At 35.0% G+C, this 20,333-nt stretch overlaps 1 long non-coding RNA gene across 1 annotated transcript in view; it reads right to left on the bottom strand.

The window, feature by feature from the left end:
* LOC123002096 (uncharacterized) overlaps positions 1–20,333 on the bottom strand; it is a 268,148-nt gene that overhangs the window by 105,212 nt on the left and 142,603 nt on the right. Inside the window, exons 3-4 of the long non-coding RNA XR_006411645.2 lie at positions 19,986–20,163; positions 5,878–6,110 (exon numbers count right to left, since the gene is read on the bottom strand). This is a non-coding gene — a long non-coding RNA (uncharacterized LOC123002096). The remainder of the gene's footprint in view (positions 1–5,877; positions 6,111–19,985; positions 20,164–20,333) is intronic.

Raw genomic sequence — 20,333 nt, 5'->3', positions numbered from 1 at the left:
AACCACATATCAATTTCCAGTTAGATTTATCAAGACTTTGCAGTAATGTATCACATATCCTTCAGACTCAGAGTCCATCAAGTTTACCTTTTAGATCTCCAAGTCCTGTGTGTATTTCTTGCACAATGTGTTTGTTCAATTAGGTTGAAATTAAATATACAATAAGAAATTAAAAATGTTTCTACAGTGATTTATAATCTTTTTAAAAAAATTTATAAAAATATTTAGAAAATGTGACCTATATGGTCTATATGACCCAGCAATTAAAACATAGAGTACAGTCACCTGAAACAATGCACAAATCCAGAGGATGCATAAACCTAATTTAGCAGCTTCTACAAATGAAAAAGTCCAAGTGTATTGAAGTATTCAGATCACAGGTACTGGAGTCTGATGGCCTGGTTCTAGTCCCAGCTCCATCACTTAATAGGCAACGTTACAGTTTGTAAGCATCAGCTGCTTCATTTGAAATAAAAGTGTCCATCAGTAGATAAATGGATAAAGAAAAGATAGTATATACATACAATGGAACATTATTCAGCCATAAAAAGAATGAAATATTGCCATTTGTGACAAGACTTAAAGGGTATTTGCTAAGTGAAATAAGTCAGATGGAGAAAGACAAAATACCATATGATTTCACTTATATGTGGAATCGAACAACAACAAAACAACCAACCAACAAAAAGCAGAAACAGTCTCGTAAGTATAGAGAACAAACTGATGGTTGCCAAAGGGGAAGAGGGTGGGGCATATGGGCAAACGGGAGAAGGTGAGCGGGAGGTACAGGCTTCCAGATACAGAATGAATAAGTCATGGGGATGAAAGCACAGCACAGGGAATATATAGTCAATTGTATTGTTAAAAAAAAAAAATAAGAGTATATGAACACCGACCCCACCCCACAGGTTTGTTCTGAGTATAAATATAGCAATGAACACAGCATGTTTAGCAAAAGACCTGGCAGTCAGAAAGCTGTTAGATATACTCCTTTACCTCTTTCCTTTTCAACTTGTAGAAGGAAAATTGTCTATAAATAGCAAACGTAACAAAGCTACTGTGTACCATGCAAATATAATTTTGAGTAATATAATTTTGAGAAAACAGGTGCCCTTATTAACATAGGCATTAATATCAGAAAGTCTGAAGCCCAAACAAACTGAGAGACCTAAAGTAAGTCATTTAAATTTGGATTTTCTGTTAATTGGGGCAAAAATAGCTATTTTGCCTGATTTAAATTAATTGCTATTAGAATTTTAAATATAAAGTATTAAACAAATGAAATGGACACAAAGCCCACTCTAGACTGTGACAGTTTGTACTCAGTGACCTGGAATGTTAAATTGCTACGACACATCACAGATATTGAAAATATGGAAGGTAAGAGCCAGATAAGTGGAAAATTAGTTCTTGAAATAATGTTTGTTCAGGTTGTTAAAGCAAGTTCATTTTTTCCCCTCAGGCAGATATTTTGAAGGTTGTACTAGCTTCATTTTCTAGAAAGACGGGTAGAGAACAGGAAGTTAATCATATCTGTTCATGTGTCATGTACCTCAGGAGATGCTCAATAAATATTAATTGAAGAAGATGATATTGCAAGGACTACGTTTAATACAATTGATTCATAGAAGTCAGCCCTAGGCAGCTATACCAATGTGACTGCACGTTTCCAGCATTTTTTATTTAATTCTCTTTTTGCAAGATCATGTCAAAATGCACATGCTTGCCTGGGATCCTGAGCATCTTTCCCTTCCTTCCTTTTTTCCCCTCTCTCTCCTTCCAGTCTCTGTCTCCTTCCGTTGCCTGTTTATATAGTGTGTAATGAAATCATAGTCCTCTTAGATGGAGAGAACAGTTAGGTCAGGTTTAAAACCTGTTCCCTCTTTAGAGTTAGCCCTTGAAAATTCTTACCTCGCAAACCTACAAAGTACATGAAAGGACCTGAGCTAATGTTCTCTCCTTCATACTGCCACTTACCATTCACAGAAACTCAAGGTTCCAACAGTCTTTCTGAAAATCTTACTTTGTGGAAAGTACGTGAATGTCGCGACTTACAGACACCACCACTAGACACTCAGCGTGGAGAGAAGCCGGCCCAAAGGCTGGTCAGAATCTTTAGTTCTTAAAAAAACAGACTGACTCCCTAGTACATCATCTCTAACCAATCTATGCCTAAACCAGAACCTGGAATAAATTCCGGCTTTATCTGGCTGCTTCATTACTCCACACCCCTTAGGCTCACACACAAAGGAATACTTTTTATCACATAAAATCATGATCTGAATAACTTCTTTTTAAACTTTTTTTGTTTATCCCCAAGTTTTATTTTTCATGAAATGCAATTAATTAGGGAGGCAAGTCACAGAATTCCAGAGTATAATGTCAAAATGTTTACCATGGGGGCTGTAGCCTTGGTTAGTGGACAAAATAAAACCTAACTAGTAACATTATATTTCATTTTTATATAATTTAATATTGATTTTTTCATGTTTTGTTTTTCGTAAAAGCCTAGGTTTTGGCAAGTTTCTTGAATTATCAGCGATTTCTTAGAGCCCCGGATTTCTGCAATCACAAAAATAAATCAATTCGGCAGACAGACCTTGAGGCCAATCTGAGTGCAAGGAAGAGGGGCCAGCATGAAGAAGATAGCCTGAGAAAGGAGCTCAGGTGTGGAAAAGGAAGTCAAGCTCACAATTAACTATGGTACCTAACAAAATGCTTCAGACTACAGGAACAACCAAAGTTTTCTAGAAGACTAGAAAAGAAGGGGATACTGGTTTTTTAGCTTAGATGAATTTTTATTCACTAATCACTTAGTGATACTAGTGCTATTTGTAGTTGAAAATTTTCTTTATTTACTCTATGGTAGTTTGTCTTAGATTTTCTAGCTCCCCTTCTTCCAGCATGGAGTTTTTTTTTGTGTAGATGTTGAGAATAGCCTATTTTTATTTCTTCCTGGATATGCAAGAATCTGTCTCTCTCTAGGTCTGTCTGTCTCTCACACAAATACATCGTCAAAATTGTAACAGTTTACCAGGAAATAACTTGAAACTTATCATTTTGTATCAATTGTTCTGAAGACTTGGTGTATTCCTTCTTTCAAACTTAGATTCAAATTTTCTCCATTTCTAAACAGTTTCCTCAAATTACACATGAAAATTTCTGTTTTTTCTTTTTCCAGCTCTCGTCTTTGGGGGGGGGGCACATCTCTCATTTTATGAATTTTTAACTTCTTATTCATTTTCAGTTGTTAAGTTTTTCTTTGTCTTGCCTCTCTGGTACTTACTATTTATTCAATTGTGTGGTAGTCTTCTCTTTTTATGTTCATTTCTGTCCCATTTTATTTTCCTCTTCACCCTCTTTTCTGGGCAATGTCAGCTTATTTTTCATGCCCTTCCCCTCCCTGCCATATCAGTTTTGCTTTATTTTCTTTGCATGCTGTGTGCGTGTGTATATGAGAGACAGAGACGGGAGAGATGGGACAAGGAGAGAGGGAAGGTGAGGAACATGAGTGCTTTGGTTTGACTCTTCCTTATTCCTACAGATGTAGGAATTATTCATAATTCCATCTCTTCTCCGGTTGGCTTCATCTTTGGATAAGCCCTTCAATGATGGGATGACTGTAAACTCTTTCATTTGTCTCTAATCTGTAATATCTAACAGGGTCCAGAGAACTTCACTTAGCACCCCATGTCCCCTGATGGGGGACAATGGTGTTGTTTCTGTCCCTCAGGGTGAAGTGCCTGGTCTGGAAATCTGTGGGTTCTTCCAGACCTAGCTGCACCTGCAGCAGCAGGCATGTCTGGTCTAAGCTTGATCTGACAATACTCCTCTTAGATAGGGCCTATGGTTATAGTGTGTCCTAATTTGATTGAAGAACTTATATATACTTCTCATCCTCTAAGTTCAGAGATGAAAAAGGGGTACACATCCTTATCCTGTCATCTTAAAATGTAAAGTCCCAAGGATCCTTCCTTAAAGTTCTACCTATAGTTTTAGGACATTTATTGGGATAAAATGGTAAAAAAACACAGTTGTCTTTAGACAAAAATCTTCCCTAGGATTATTCATTTGTCTTGCATACTCTGCATGATGCAAACACAATGAAAAAACAATAGTAGCTATGGTTTCAGTGTACTGTCCAAAGCCTTTACATCCATCAACTCATTAATTTTCACCATCATCCTATGAAATAGAAGTAATTTTAGGTTGAACTATCATTCAAGATTAAGAAAATAGAGGAGGACCTGCAATGTGCAATGTAACAGAGATTATGCTATACTCAGAAACATAACTTGGTCAAAATTATGATTTAATTTTTATTATTGCTAAACATGTTTGAGTCAGATAAAGTGATGGGATCAGTAAGAAACACACCTTCTCTTAGCAACTTTTTTTTTTTTTTTTTTTTAATAAATATGCCAAGTACTGGCCAGACTTGAGAATGGAGAGACCAGGGAATAGCTAGTGCTTCTGTAACTGACAGGAGCTAAGGGGGTGAAGTTGTACGGGTCAGCCAAGTGCCTGTTGAATGTGTGCTTTGCTTTATCAGAAAAAGCTTTGATGTACAACTCTGCTACTCATGATCTCCTTGATGGGAAAAAGCTAGACAACTGAAACAGAGGCCTAGATCAGCATATTTCTAATGTAACATACACGAATAACATCTGATATACCAGCTATATCCCAATGTTCTCAGTATGATAATCTTCTACCTTGGGGTGAGGAATGAGCAAAGAAACAAAGAAGAGATTGGGGCCATTATCATGTATGCTTTTAAAATATTTTCCATTTATTCACTGCACCTGATATAGAAGCCTCCCCTTCTTTTTTAATTAGATGCCTGGTGATTACAGGTGTTTAATTTGGTTGAAACTTTCAGGTGGTCGAGGAAAAATTAAAATTGGCTCTCCGTTCATAAGTTAGCCCAGAAGCTATTCTGCAATATTTCTTTTCTGTATTATTTTTAACATCAAATTCATACTGATTCATGTGGTGCTTAGCACAACGACTCTTACAAAGAAGAAAATCAATAAATGTGGGGCTATTTGATTAATTGTAAATTACAGTATGGGTTAAGTTAAAGTATTACTCTCTTTGTGGTATTCTGCCTGATCAGAATTTTTGAGCAAGGTAAGTATAAGACTTATCATCATTACATGACTAGAGAAACGAAAACCCATTGAGAAAAGACCCACAAATAGCTTTTTAGACTTCTTGCCGTAGGATATAATGCAGTGGTTAAGATCATAGGCTTTAAAATCAAGCTGACCAATGTTTAAATTCCAGATCTCCCATGCCTTACTGTGAGAATTTAGATATGTTACCCAAATTCTTACAGTCTTATTTTCTTCATCTCTAAGGTAAGGTTAATGATATTTATCTCCAAGAACTTTATAAGGAACATTAGATGAAAAAATGAATTAAAACACCTTTCACTAAGGTCATCCATTTGGTAACAGAGTAAGAGACAGGAATACTATCTAAAACAACTTTAAGTTCAAAAGTCTGAGCAGTTCAAGCTGAGAACAGAGTCCATGAACTTCTGCTAATGCCATTTTGCTTTTTATTGGGCTAGAAGCACTTTTAATTGGGTACCTCTAAGATCTCTTGCTGTACCTTAATATATGATGACGTCCTGATAGGATGACCTATTTCAGCAGTAAAAACAGTTCATTACCCTTTGTCATAACACATCTATTAGGCAAATCAAAGTGTGTTTTTTTAATAACCGAGGTACTGAGTAGATATTTACTAGTGAGTGAGAGAAGGTAATTAAAAATTAGACAAAATACAGCATTCATAAGATGTATCTATCTTAAGCTAAAACATCCTCATAATCTCAGATATGATAGATAATGCATGTGATCCTCTTACCTTCTCTTGGACCATGAACTGGCCTCTCCGGAGCTTCTTCTAGAAGTTTCCAGGCCTTTGACTTCAAGGAAGCTGAAGAACATCTCCAACATCATTTGAGAAAAGGATGATCAATACATTGAGAGTTAGAGCTCTAACCCGTAACCAGATCTGATTCTTTCCATATCTCAGTTTCTTATTGCTATCACCAGAAATGGAGTCCGTGAATCTTTAGTCCATCTTGCACAAGATTTCTGCAAAGAAAGTATAAATTTACTAATAATTAGCTTGTTCATTTTTAAGGAAAATTTACTACAAATGATTTCTTACGTTTGCCACAGCTTTATCATTTTTAAAAAGGACTTTATAACAAAAAACAAAAAGGGTATATAACCCTTAAATTCACCCAAGTACATTCTAAATATAAATTATTCTTAGTTCTCTCAAGAGTATCATTTCCTTTTTTTTTTTCTTTTGGTAAAATAATTATCATATATTCTTAAGATAGCTCTTTAATCAAAATCAAACTTGATACCTGGCATTTCAGGCACAATCAATTGAAAGTAACTATTTTTATTATTTGATGTTTTGGGTGATAGAGCATTCAACAGAACTGGTGCTCCTCTAACTGAAAAGTAAGGCAATTTGTAAGTCTTTCCCATATCACACTAAGAGTAAGCAAAGCAAAAAGAGAGAGAGAGAGAGAAAGAAACCCCTAGATAAGTCACAGACAAGTTCAAAGTCAAGCTTTGCCACTTATCAGCATGTTCATCTTGAGCAAGTGTCTTAACCAGTTTGAACCCCAACAGCCTCACCCAATGTTCTATATGTCAGGTATATTGCAGTGATTAAACAAGATAATTTATATGAGCATTGATCACAGTGCTAAAGAAACAGACACACAACAAGTCTTATTTTTATTTTGACCCCCCCCGCCTTCTTCTATAGCCATGGTCCATGACACTTGCAAAACTAGAGAAATACATCTATGGAAGCTTGGGATCCTTTTTACACTAAATCCAAATAATCCATTTTAGATCTTGATAAGGGGTGGGGAGAGACACCCAAATGAGATGAGTCTAACTTAAAATTCCACCTAAAATCATGGTGCCTGGAAAGGATAAAATGACTAAATAGCATCAATTCAATGTTGACAAATTAAAGTTCCTTTCTGTTGAGATCACATATGCCCATCAACAGTGTTGAACCTCCAGAAGGGAGGCAAGGAGACAACTGTACTCCTCATGGTAGGAAAAGAGAGTGAGTGCTAATGGGGTTTCAGGGACTTTAGGAAAACAATGATTACCAATGGCTTTTAAATTTAATTCTACTGTTCTTATTGTACCAAAGTTAATGACACATCTTATACTTATTTTGTGTATCTCCTTACTGTGAAAAGCTAGTGGAAAATACAAGCTGCCATAGCCATCCAGAATTATCTGTACTGGGCTAATCTTGTCTTAAGCTTCAAGTGAAAGAGTAGCCACAGACAAGCGAGAGGTGAAAGAACCTTGGTCAATAAAAGCGCATGAAGAGCAACACTGATTTTAGTATCTCAGGCAGCTATAGAAAATATTACTCTTTGTAGTGCCATCCCTTTGACTTCAGGTATCCATTGCTTGGATTTGGGAGAGCAGGACCAACCATGTCATAATATAACATTTGCAGTAGGTTCTGGAAAACCTGACGGCAGAAAGTGACTGGAAAGAAAATCAGCGTCTTCAGGACAGTAACTAATGTTGGTTCTTCTGTAAACTGAACATCAGCAACCTCACAAAAGGCAGGGCCATCAGCAAGAACAGTGATATCCTGAGATTTGTAGCCCATCACTGCTTGAGATGCAGCATTGTACACGTTTGAAGAAAAATATGAGAGTAGATTTCACACAGTAGACAAGAAAAGAATTTCACAGAGCAAAGTGAGATGATTTATGAAGGCTTTTAGTATATTTTAGAAAGAGGAACTTGAGGCTGAACTTCTCACTGAACATGAAGGTATAGACTATGTCAATGCCATTTAATACTCATTTTCATGCTTTCTTCTCAGAGATACGTAGGGAGGAAAACATTTTATGAGCTCTTCTTAGGGTTCTTAGAACTGAAAAGCAAACTTACAAAGACACATTAACAGAAGAAAAGCAGACACGTTTATTTAATATATGTTTTATATGATAAGAAAGCCTCTATAAAAAATGAAGAACCAGAAACAAGTAGACCTGAGTATTTCTATGCTAGGTTCGAGGAAGAGTGAACATCATAGGAAAATAGGAGATGTTAAGGAGTATGAGGTGTGTAAACTGGGGGAAACTTAGAAAGGTCTGTTTGTGACGATTCTTCTGGGTGTCCCTTTGTCTTCAGACATAAGGGGGCTCCTCTGGGACTAGATGGGGCACATTTCCAGGAGCAGTTTATGACTTGGCTCAGGGAAGAAGGGCAGGGGGAAGGTAAGAGTGACCTGCCTGGATCTACTATCTTCCCAAATTCCTTCAGCTTAAAATATTCAATATTCCAAGGTGCCGTATTTTGAGGTAGCATCTCCTGAATGCCATCATCTAAATCTCATCCCTAGAACAACTTAAAAAAAAAAAAAAGTATATTATAGTCTAAACTAGTCACCTGCTCTTTCAAGACCACATGTACCTGTTCTTAAGTGGGCATTTCTGGTATTTACTAATTTGTTCTAGGAGTATGATAAGAGAACATAGAGGATAAAGAAAAATTAATGAAAAATAAATACTTTAAATCGTTGTACTTTTACTGTTATCACACCTTATGCTTTTTAAATGACTCCCAAATACTAAATTTTACTTGGAAAAAAGTTAGTTAATCTAAAGATACTGGCTGCAGTGCCGTAAGCACAATTGCCTTGTTTGGCAAGCAGCAAGTATTTCTCTTTAAGTGTTCACCAAACAGCACTATTTAGAGTGAGGAAGTAATTGATACTGCTTTTAAAACATGTTCTCAAATACATATTTTTTAACAGAAAGTCGATTTTTGTAAACTGGATTGTTTTTTTCCTTCTTTTGTAGAAATTGAAGTACAGACAATTGTCATTTTTAAATTTCATCAAAGAAAATGCCTTGTACTCTTTACAATAGAAAAGGCAGACATTCCCCAAACTCAAAGCGAGCTATACTGATTTCATTCCATTTTGAGGCAATAGCAACAAATCTGAAATAATCAGTTATCGTGCTGTACTTTAAGCCAAATTTTTGCCAGTGACTTGATTGCATTAATTGATACTTTATTGCAGAGTATCGAGTGTGTCTACTGCTTTTGATATTTTGCTTGAAAATAACAAAGCCTGCCCCAGAGCATAAGAGATGATTTTTTAACAAGGTAAAAATATTATATTAACTATTCTATTTCTTATTTAAAAACCTGTGATTTAGGGAAAAGTGTGCCGTGTATCATGGAAGCCAATCTGCAAAATCAAGTCAATGAGACCTTGCAGGAGCCATAAAGGGTGCAGAAACCATGTTATGTGTTAGATACAGTACAGACCTAGCAAACTTTGTGAGATCATGCAGCATCTGGGTCACTTTGAATCTGTGACTGGAGTTCTAACTTCATCATTTGAACTTTGTTTTCTTCTTAACTACCACAGTGGTCAAGGGTGTAAGAATCGTAATTAAGCTTAAGCCTGACCATTATTAGTTGTGGGTCCTCCAAATCATAAAGCATCAGTTTCCTTATCTTTACAATGGAATAAAAAAACGGTAAGTATCTGCCAGGGTTGCTATAAGCTTTAAAGGAGTTACACAGTGGAGAATGTTTACCGTACTTGTTTACACATTCGACACTCAGGAAGTGTTAGCAATTGCGCTATAGCAGAGGCAGGAATCGCACATAGAGATCCTCCGCCCATTGTGAGTGTATCTTAACACCCCTCTCCCCATTCTTCTGGGATGATTCTCCCCTCTACCACCACAATATAGGCTGCTTATCCCCCTTTTAGACAGCTGGTAATCTCATTAATTATGAAAGGAAATACACCAGGAAGAAATTCAGGTTTTGTTTTGTTTCTTTTTTGATTGATTGATTGATTGATTGATTGATTTTTATGCGGAGGGGAATAAATTGAATGAAAAATGTTGGCATTGGTTGTATTATGTTGGCAGTTCCTGCATGTAGAAAGAAAGGGAGAGATATGTGTGTTCCTAACCTGAATGCTTTAAGTGAGCTTTATCACTTGAAAAAACAATTTCCATGGCAGCAACAGATTAAAAATGAATACCAATAGTGAGCGTCTACATACATAAGTAGTCTTTCAGTTTATAAATTAATTTTCTCATGTATGACATCATTTAATTCACATACTCTCCAACTTAGCTATTATTTTCATTCTTATTTACCAGACAAGACAAAGTGTGATTCCGAAGATTAAGTGCCTGGCTCGTTATCCCATAACTAGGGCTTTTTACTTGAAATTCTATACTTTTTTCATACCTAGATTACACATAATATGCACGTATATATGTACATATTTCATATGTATTTTCAGTGTATGCATACATGCATACATCTATCCCTTTGTGTGTGTGTATAAAGTATGCACACACATCTATATATAAAGAGAGCATATACTATGTGTACAAACATAGTGTATATAAACTGAATATATTTTGGCAAATGTGAACACAGGACTTGGGACTAGCATGAAGATGTCAGCTGTAAAAATAAATAATTCACATATAAAAATTGTATAGAAATTATTAAACTCATTTTCCTAGCTGTCTTTGTCAACTGATTTATAAAATTTATTTTAAGTGACTCAGGTGATTCTCTTATAGAAGCAAATGACTTATTAGGTTCATTTTATTTGTATCCAACTTTCTCAAAGAATACAAGGAATTTTAACAAATTGATTCATTACTTACTCTAAATTGAATTAAAATGATTTCTTGCCTATCCTATGTGGAGGAGGTCACTGGGGTTTTCTTTCCTCTCAAACACAAGTTATGAATCCATTTTCTTTCTTAGATTGATTATATGTGTAATGAAGGGCTTTGAAAAGAATTCAGAAACCATCTCGAAAGAAAATTAACATTTAGATATTATTTTAAGTAAAAACATGAAATTCATTGCTACAATAGGAAATGAAATTATAATTACTGAGCACTAATATGTGAGGTGCTTCACTGATATTGGCTTTCACTTATATTGCCTAATTTAATCCTAACAACAATATGGTAACCACTGTCCCCATTTGAAAATGAAAAAGTCAGTCACTAAGTTATTCACTGAGCCTACGATGGCAGAATCAGTAAATGGCAATTTGGCATTCGATTCCTTATTTTCCTGACTCCGAAGACTATTTTTTTGTTACACAAAATTGCTAGCTTCCTTTTTCTTTTAAATTGTCAACACATAACCATTTTTATAAACCAAACAGATGAAGGATTACCATTCTCATATGGCTACTTCTCTATTCTTTCTGGGTTTCCTACTCTTGAGTTCTCAGCTCTCAAGAATTTCTAAGTGGGTGCTACTCAATATTACGATGCTATGTGGCAGCTGGAGACAATACCCGCAAGTTAAATTCAACCTCTACCACTCACTAGATTGAGGACTTCGGGAAATTTTCTAGATTTCTCTGAACCAGAAAAAAAAAAAAAACCTCTAGATTTCTCTGAACCTCAGTACTCCCAAACTGTGGTATTTCCCAGAGTCTAAGGTCATTTAACAGTTTTGTCCCATACCTACTATGAGTTTTATGTTTCTCACATGGCTTGCTTGACCACACTTCATAAAGTAGATCCATCCCTCCCAAACTTTTATTATTTTTTATCTCAATCCTGGTATATTTCTTGCCATAATTACATTTTAAAATTCTTTCATTTACTTATTATTTTTTGTCTCCATGGAGTTAGGGACTTGGTATGATCATTATCCCATGCCCAGTGCTTAGTACTTTTCCTGGCACACGATCAATACTCAAAAAATATTGAGCTAATGGAGAAATTATTGAAATCGCTGGTATCCAATCTGAACCAAGTCGAAGAGACAACATTAATAGATAATTTCCTTAATCTTATTCTGGTCTGAGTGTGACACATATTATAACTCACTTGTCTGTGAGGTGAAACATTTATATTGATTTAGAGTGATAAGATCTGTGATTTTCCTGATGTAAATCTGTTTCTTAATGGTGTGACCACACAAAAAAAATTTTCTAAATGTTCCATGAAAAAACAAAATAATTCAAAAAGTGATGTATAATATTATTGGGGTCTCTTAGAAAAACAGAATAAAAAAGAGGGTCTAAATAAAACTAATTTGTTGAGTAGAGACTACTGTTTGAGAGTTTATTTCTGAGCAAAACTAAGTAAACTCTTCAAGATATAGTAACAGGATATTAAAAAGCTTAACATTTTAAAGACTAAGAGGCACCACTCTTATTCAACATAGTATTGGAAGTTCTAGACCGAATAGGCAAGACAAAGGCATCCAAATCAGAAAGGAAGATGCAAAATTATTATTATTTACAAACGATATGATCTTACATATAAAAAAAATCCTAAAGATTCAACCAAAAAAAAATTTTTTTTGTAACTCTTCAGCAAATTCAGTAAAGTTGCAGGATATAAAATCAGCATACAAAAAACCAGTTGTATTTCCATAAGCAGTAACCACAAAATATCTAAAAAAAAAAATAAAGGAAACCATCCAATTCACAATAGCATCAAAACCAATAAAATATGCAGGAATAAATTTAACCAAAAAAGTGAAATATCTTTACAATGAAAACTTCAAGCCTTTGATGAAAGAAACTGATGAAGACACCAATGAAAAGATACCTGTGTTCATGGATCAGAAGGATTATTGTTAAAATGCCCATACTACCCAAAGCTATCTATAGATTCAACGCAATCTCTTTCAAAATTCCAATGGCACTCTTTACAGAAATAGGGAAAAAAAACATCCTAAAATTTGTATGGAATCACACACATACAAAAACAAAAACAAAAACCCAAATAGCCAAAGCAATCCTGAGAAAGAAAGACAAAGCCAGAGATACACACTCTGTGATGTCAAACTATATTACAAAGCCATAGTAATTAAAATTGTATGGTACTAGCATAAAAATAGACATACAGATCAATAAAACAGAGAACTCAGAAATAAAGCCCTATATATACAGTTAATTAATATTTGATAAGAGAATAGAGAATATTCAATGGGGAAAGGATGGAATCTTCAACATATGGTGCTGAGAAAACATGAAGAAAAATCAAACTGGACCCCTATCTTATACCACGCACAAAAATTAACTCAAAATGGATTAAAGACGTAGACATAAGACCTGATATGATAAAACTCTTAGGAAAAAACATAGAAAAGAATCTCCTTGACATTATTAATCTTGGCAATGATTTTTTTTTTTAAGAATCCTACTAGGTATCTAATTTTATTTTATTTTTTTATTATATTATGTTAGTCACCATACAGTAAGTACATCCCCAGTTTATGATGTAAAGTTCCATGATTCATTACTTGCATATAACACCCAGTGCACCATGCAATATGTGCCCTCCTTAATACCCATCACCAGCCTATCCCATTCCCCCACCACCCTCCCCTCTGAAGCCCTCAGTTTGTTTCCCAGGGTCCATAGTTTCTCATGGTTCATTCCCCCTTCTGCTCCCCCCCCCCCGCTTTCTTCTTCCCTTTCTTCTCCTACCAATCTTTCTACTTCTTATGTTCCATAAATGAGTGAAATGATTTTTTAGGTCTGACACCAAAAGCAAAAGCAACAAAAGCAAAAATGTTAAAAATCAGACTACATCAAACTAAAAAGCTTCTACACAGCAAAAGAATCAATAAAATAAAAAGGCAACTTAGAAAATGAGAAAATTTTTACAAACCATGTATCAGATAAGGGGTTAATATCCAAAATATAGAAAGAATTCATACAACCGAATAACAAAGAAAACAAGCCAGTTAAAAAATAGGCAGAACTGAACAGACTTTGTTTCCAAAGAAGACATCCATATGGCAAACAGGTACATGATTATATGCACAGCATCATAATCAAGGAAATGCAAATCAAAATCACAGTAAGATATCACCTGACAGCTATTCGAATGGCTGTCATCAAGACAACAATGACAAGTGTGGGTGAGTTTGTGGAAAAAAGGGAAATCCCATGCACTGTTGGTGGAAACGCAAAATGGTTCAGCCGCTATGGGAAACGGTATGGAGGTTTCTCAAAAAATTAAAACTAGAACTACCATATGATCCAGTACTCCTATTTCTGAGTATATATCTGAAGGAAATGAAAATAAGATACTGAAAAGATATCTCAACTGTTAAGTGCATTGCAGCATTATTCATAATAGCCAAGATATGGAAACATCCAAAGCATCCATCAGTGGGTGAATGAATAAAGACAATGTGGTATACATACAATGGAGTATTATTTAACCATAAGAAAGAAGGAAATCTTGCCATTTGCAACATAAATGTATCTTGGGGCATTAGGCTAAGTAAGGTAAGTCAGACAGACAAAGACAAATACTGAACGATATCATTTATATGTGGAATCTAAAAAAGCAGAACTCAAAAACAGAAGAAAATGGTGCTTACGGGGGTGGGGAGGGGATGGGGATTTGGACAGAGATTATTTAAGTGTACAAACCTGCAATTAGTAGATAAATAAGTCCTAGAGATCTAATACACAGCATAGTAATCACAAAGTTGCAAAGAGACTAGATCTGACTTGTTCTCAACCACAAAAAAGAAATGATAATTATGTGATAACAGTGGTTGCTCATGCTGTGATGGTAATCATATTCAATATACAGATGTATCAAAACAACACGGTGCATACCTTAAACAATGTTATAGGTCTCAATTAAAAAAGATAATATTGCCAACATCTCTTAAATCATGAACTGTAGCTTTAAAATACTAAAGCTGTTCCTCAGAAAGTTAGCCAATTCAGTCAATAGACCTGTGGAATCATTTTTAGAACTACCTGAATAAAAGTTAGAAGGTTTAAAGTATTAACTTGAGAGTAGAACCAAAGGAAACTGTATTACCAAAACCTGAAAGAAATAAGACTGTCCCTCAGTAAAACTTTAAGTCATTATTGTCCCAGTATATAATAAGTTTTCCCAGGGGTAATAATTATTGACTATCTTTATATAGTAAGACACCAAACAATGTCAATTACATCCATTTTAAATAAAGAGACTAAGTGAAGTACTGTGTTTGAATTAGGCACTTCAGCAAAGTGAGGGATATAGAGTTTATTAATTGTACTTGGAAATCTTGAAGGAACCTATAACTTTGATAATTTGGTTACAGGTAAAACAAATATTACAATAAATAGTCCAAAGGATGACTAGATCCTTTTTCTATAAAAACAATCATAATAAGTCTGCGCATTCCTCAAGTTTCAGTTTTATTACCGAGAAAGATTAGGTAACAGTTTAGAAATGTCAATATGAATTCTTTTATTTTTTTTTAAGATTTTATTTATTTATTTGACAGAGAGATTCACAGCCAGCGAGAGAGGGAACACAAGCAGGGGGAGTGGGAGAGGAAGAAGCAGGGTCCCAGCGGAACAGGGAGCCTGATGCAGGGCTCGATCCCTGGACCCTGGGATCACGCCCTGAGCCTAAGGCAGACTCTTAACGACTGAGCCACCCAGGCGCCCCAAGAAATGTCAATATGAATTCTAATGGGCTCAGCTTCTATTATTCTCCCAAAATCAGTAGATTCATTTGCCCATATTATTTTGGAACTTGAGCTAATTCTCAATTACTTATCAATTATTTCTTGAATAATATTTACCATAGGAAAACAAATATCAAAATATCGGCTATGAAATGATCCAAGGTGGAACATTTTCCTGGGTATTCTGTACACAATTTTTCAGTTAAATATTTTATTAGACAGTTCTAGTTGCAGAGTAAATCTCTATAAAATTTGATAATAAATTTAACAGGCCAGTTTCAAGGAAGAGAAAGAAGTGTTGTGGTGGTAGCAGTCACAGAGGGACAGTTAGAGGTTGAGACACAGAGAAGAATCTGGAATTATTAGAATTTCAAACGACCCAAGTAGAAGTAGTTCAAGAGATCTGCTCTTCCACAATAGTGGGATTTATGACAGAAATAGTGGCACTTAACAAGAAAAATACACTTGTATTGTTATTTCTCGGTAATTCAAGAGAGAGAATGACTAAGGGCTAAAACCTTTAGAACGGTGGCAGGTGGTAAATTAACACTTTTATGTGTGCTAATAATGACTTTTAAAAAGTCCCAATGACTTTTTTGCTTACAGAATCTGAAGCACCCTTATCAATAAGTCCTCAGTTCTGAGAGTATGGAGGACCTTTAAATTCTGTTTCTAATTGGAATCCTTGTTTATCTGAAAGGTGATATTTTACCTTAGATGTTAGCTTTTCAGTTTTCCTAGGTCCCTTCAAAAATACTCCACTATATTACGGAGACACACCAGATCTATAATTTTCCATCTTGATTTAGTCTTTCTGATAAAATTTTCATTTTAGGCCTTACATTATTTACAAAAATAGAGGACAGGGGTCATTTCATGAGCTGTTGGGTCTAAATCAGCACATTATCTGAAAATATCTTGAAGCCAGTATTTAAAGTCTCCTACAGATTCTTCCATTACTTGCTTAAAGCCTTATATTTTTCCTCTAAAGTTCACTTGATAAAATTCAAGGAATAAATGTAACATGAAATATACAGTCTTGCTGTATCTCTCCTGAGAAATATATATTTAGAATTATTAAATCCTTTTCAGTTTCCCACCCTGTAGCCTCAACCATTTTAATCCATCGGAGGGACTCACAAATAGATGTATTAATTTGTATGAGTCCTTCAGCTCTAGAAAGCAGGTGTCAAATAGCATTTGAACTTCCGCGGCAAATTTCTTGTGTATCCTCTTGATTGTTTTGTTCTGCTGCTGCTGCTTTGTGTCTGTATAGTTTTAGCTTTGCTAGTGGTATCACATAAATGTAATCATATGTATTACATTGTATCTGGCTTCTTTCACTTGGTATAAGTTTGAGGCCCATCCACACTGTTGCAGGCATTAATAGTTTGCTCAGTTTTATTTTTGAGTTGTGTTACATTATATGGATACTCCTATTTTGTTTATCCACTCACTTGTTGATAGGCATTTGAATTGTTTCCAGATTCTGGCTAATAAAAATAAAACTAAGAACTAATTGTGTAGAAGTCTTCATATGAACATCTCCTTTCATTTACTTGGATAAAGATGAAGGATTAGAATAGTTGTTTCTAGGAAGATCGGTAGGAGAAGAAAGAGATAAAGAAAGGGGGGTAATCAGAAGGGGGAGTGAAGCATGAGAGACTATGAACTCTGAGAAACTGAGGGCTTCGGGGGTGGGGTGGGGGAATGGGATAGGCTGGTGATGGGTAGTAAGGAGGGCATGCATTGCACGGTGCACTGGGTGTTATATGCAACTAATGAATCATTGAACTTTACATCAAAATAAAATAAAATAAATACATTCAAGCCAGAAAGAAAGAAAGAAAGGAAGGAAGGAAGGAAGGAAGGAAGGAAGGAAGGAAGGAAGGAAGGAAGGAAGGAAGGAAGGAAAAAGAAGGGGGAATGAACCATGAGAGACTATGGACTCTGGGAAACAAACTGAGAGCTTCAGAGGGGAGGAGGGTGGGGGATTGGGATAGGCCGGTGATGGGTATTAAGGAGGGCACGTATTGCATGATGCACTGGGTGTTATACGCAAGTAATGAATCATGGAACTTTACATCAAAAACTAGGGATGTACTGTATGGTGACTAACATAATAAAAAATTATTAAAAAAAGAAAAATAAATAAATAAATACATGCAGTTTATTTTATGTCAATTTTACTTCAATAAAGTTATGAAAAAAATAGCTGTCTCATGTGGTAGGTCAATGTTTAGCTTTCAGTGAATGGCAGAAGCTGTTTTCCAAAGTAACTGTAACATTTCGCATTCTAACTGGTAATGAACGAGGCTTCGGTTTCTCCACATTCTTGCAAAACTTGGCCTTGTCAGATTTTTGCTTATAGACATTCTAGTGGGTATGGAGTGGTCTTAAATCTTGGTTTTAGTGAGCAAATTAATTGGTCATATTCTCATGTGTTTATTAACCATTCACGTATATTCTTTGATGAAATGTCTATTCAAAACTTTTGTCCATTTTAAAAATTGTATATGTTTCCTTATTTAGCTTTAAGTTGTTTTATATGCAGATATGAGTTCTTCATTAGATATGTGATATGCCAATTTCTTCCGAGTGGCTTACCTTTTCATTTACTTAATAGAGTTTTTCAAAGAACAGTTCTTAATTTTGATAAAGCACAATTTTCACATTAAAAAAACATGAAAATTTTCTCCCATGTTTTGTCCAAGAGGTTTTAAAATTTTAGTTAATATATTTAGATCGATATATTTTGATTTAATTTTTATGTATGGTATGAAGTAAAAGTCTAAGTTAAGCAAAAGCAAAATAGACAATTTTGATTAAAATCAAAAGGCTTGATTAAAAGTAAAATCTTTTGCTCACAAAAGTATACTATTATTAAGAGGATATATAAGCCACAACAGGGAGACGATATTTATAAAACATCTCTCTGGGAAGGACTACTGTTCAGGATATAAAGAGAATTCCTACAATTCAATATTAAAAAGGCAAACAATAAAAAATGGGCAAGAGATTTGAACAGACACTTAAGAATATGTATAAATCACGAACAAGCACAGGAAACAATGTTCAACTTCATTAGTCGTTGGATAAATGTAGATTAAAATTGTAATTGATATACATATCCAACAAAATGGCTAAAATCAAAAAGATTGACAACACCAAATGTTGGTGAGCATGGGAATACAAAATGATATAACACTCTGCAAAATGTTCTGAAAATTCATATGAAAATATACATACACCAGCCCTCTCACACAGAAATACCACACCCAAGTATTTACCCAAGAAAATTAAAATATATGTCCTCAAAAATACTGTACTAGGATATTCATAGCAGTTTTATTTTAATATCCAAAAAAGAAAACAGTCCAGAAGTCTATCCATAGGAGAATTTCATAAATATACTTGATATACTAATACGATACCATAGTACTCAGCAACAAAGTGTAACAAATCTCTGATACATGCAGCATCAGGGATGAAGCTCAAACACATTCTACCGCATGTAAGAAGCTTTACCTGAAAGAATAGGATTCTACTTATATGACAGTTTGCAACAGGCAAATAAAAGCAGTATTTGTTTCAGAGCGGTATGGGAGTTGGGACTGACTAGTATCCTTGAGGAAACAGTGGGGTGAAGTTAATGGTCTATAAGTTGATAAGGGTTTGAATTGCAGGGGTAGACGTATGTGTTAAAACTCAGTGAATGTATGTTTAAGATCTGTGTATTTCACTGTATTGTGCATAAAAATTATGCACAAAAAGTCACAAAAACTGTAAGCAAATTTTGAATTCTAGTTGATAAAATCCATGCTGAATGCTGAAGTATTTAGGAGCAATTTTTTTTTTTTCCTGAGCACTCCTTGCAATAATTTTATTGACTACTGTCCTTCTCAAGGGAGTGCTCTCAACCTGGAGTTCCCAGAGCGGTATGGGAGTTGGGACTGACTAGTATCCTTGAGGAAACAGTGGGGTGAAGTTAATGGTCTATAAGTTGATAAGGGTTTGAATTGCAGGGGTAGATGTATGTGTTAAAACTCAGTGAATGTATGTTTAAGATCTGTGTATTTCACAGTTGTGTATTCATAACTCTAAGAGCATAGGACACTGTGCTAGCATGAACACAACAATTATGCCTCTATAATCAATTTCAATCAATACCAAGTAGTTTTAAACATTCATTTTCCAGAAACGTATTAGAAGAGAATGAAAACTTCCCAAGAAGGTTTAAGATACAATGTGTGACTACAACACAGTGTTGAGTTAGGCTGCTTCAAGCTCTGCCTTTCTATTTCCTGAAGGGGTATGTTCAGTCTCCTGTGCTTTCTGGGGCATTTTGATAGAAAAGTTAGAGAAAACCTGCAACTGAAACAAAAGATCAAGAATGGAATTATGTGAGAATTATGTGAAAATCTTCTAGTACAGATTTCATCTTACCATGTACAGCTTGGTAGAAAAAGACACTTCTCTCCTCAGACTCAGACTGTGTTTCTGCAGGTGGCACTTTGATGTTAGACTTATTTGTGGTAGTTAAGATCATCCAGAAATGTGTTTAACATCTGGTTCCAAATAACACATGGTTCTGTTGTTCTGATTATAAAATGTCATTGTTGTTCTGTGAAGGAATACATATAACTCAGTAAGAGAAGCTGAAGTGATTTCAGCATAAGTAGTTGTAACAATTACTTTTGAAAAAGAAAAAACTATGGCAGAAATACTTAAGTAGGTTGGATAGGATTTATTCTCTGAGATCAGAAAGTATAATTCCTGAACTCCATAAATACA

The sequence above is a fragment of the Ursus arctos genome, unplaced genomic scaffold (genome assembly GCF_023065955.2).
Source record: "Ursus arctos isolate Adak ecotype North America unplaced genomic scaffold, UrsArc2.0 scaffold_8, whole genome shotgun sequence".
NCBI lineage: Eukaryota > Metazoa > Chordata > Mammalia > Carnivora > Ursidae > Ursus > Ursus arctos.
This window is presented reverse-complemented; position numbering and strand designations above follow the sequence as displayed.